General features: G+C 47.3%; 1 protein-coding gene across 1 annotated transcript in view; it reads left to right on the plus strand.

The window, feature by feature from the left end:
• Positions 1-917, plus strand: part of LOC108229394 (sodium/potassium/calcium exchanger 3) — an 18,919-nt gene that overhangs the window by 8,439 nt on the left and 9,563 nt on the right. The gene's annotated exons all lie outside the window — the stretch shown is intronic.

The following is a 917-nucleotide window of genomic DNA, read 5'->3' on the forward strand; positions in this document are numbered from 1 at the left end:
TGCCTTGGGTGACCCTACTAGGGGCATGAAGCCCCTGACAGCATAGCTCCTAGGATCATTGGGACAATCAAACCCCTCCACCACGATAAGGTGGCAGCCCAGGGAGAGGAAAAAAACTTAAACAGTTATTATTGTCTACATTTGGAATAGTCAAAGAAAATGAGTTTCCAGTTTTTAATTGGCTCTTTTAATTGATTATTAACACTTAACCTCATCAGATGTGTGTTTATGGGATGAAAGTTTCCTCCTGCTGATGAAGAAGAGCGTCTGAGATGAAGAGCAGGGAAGATGAGCGGAATAATGATTTTCTCCTCCATCTCTGTGGTTTGAACTGTGAGAACCCTGCAGTTCTGTTGATTCAGACTCTTCGTTTATCCCTCCTCCTCTTCATCGCTCCTCTTCATCGCTCCTCTTCATCGCTCTGTCGTTTGTCAGTCAGGAGGAGAGAAGAGAAGCTGGTGGCACAGACAGGTTCAACATGAGTTCACCTTCTTTCACTGCTGGGGTTTTACTCCACGTCTCAGGATAAAAGTGTGAGTTAACACGACGCCAGGGCGGGAAGACATCAGCAATGACCTCAGAGAATCAACCTGGGAAGGGTCAAAGGTCATTTAGAGTCCATCGTTCAGAGAGAAAGATTATTCACAGGAGGAAACACTGAAGACAGACTCACCCTGAAGGTCAGACCGTGCAGTGCTCAGAGAAATTAGCTCCATCTCGAATCTACAGGCCTCAATTAGCAGGTCAAAGGTCATGGCCAGAATACACTGCAGCTGTCAGCACGGTGGTGGAGGGCTGATGGTCTGGGCTTTAATGCTACTGCTACAGCTGCTACAGCTGCCGCTGCTGCTGTTGGTGATAAAGGAACAGACAGAAGTTGCAGGAGAACCATCCATCACAGCAATTAGCCGAGGAGC

The sequence above is a fragment of the Kryptolebias marmoratus genome, linkage group LG3 (genome assembly GCF_001649575.2).
Source record: "Kryptolebias marmoratus isolate JLee-2015 linkage group LG3, ASM164957v2, whole genome shotgun sequence".
NCBI classification, from domain to species: Eukaryota; Metazoa; Chordata; class Actinopteri; order Cyprinodontiformes; family Rivulidae; genus Kryptolebias; species Kryptolebias marmoratus.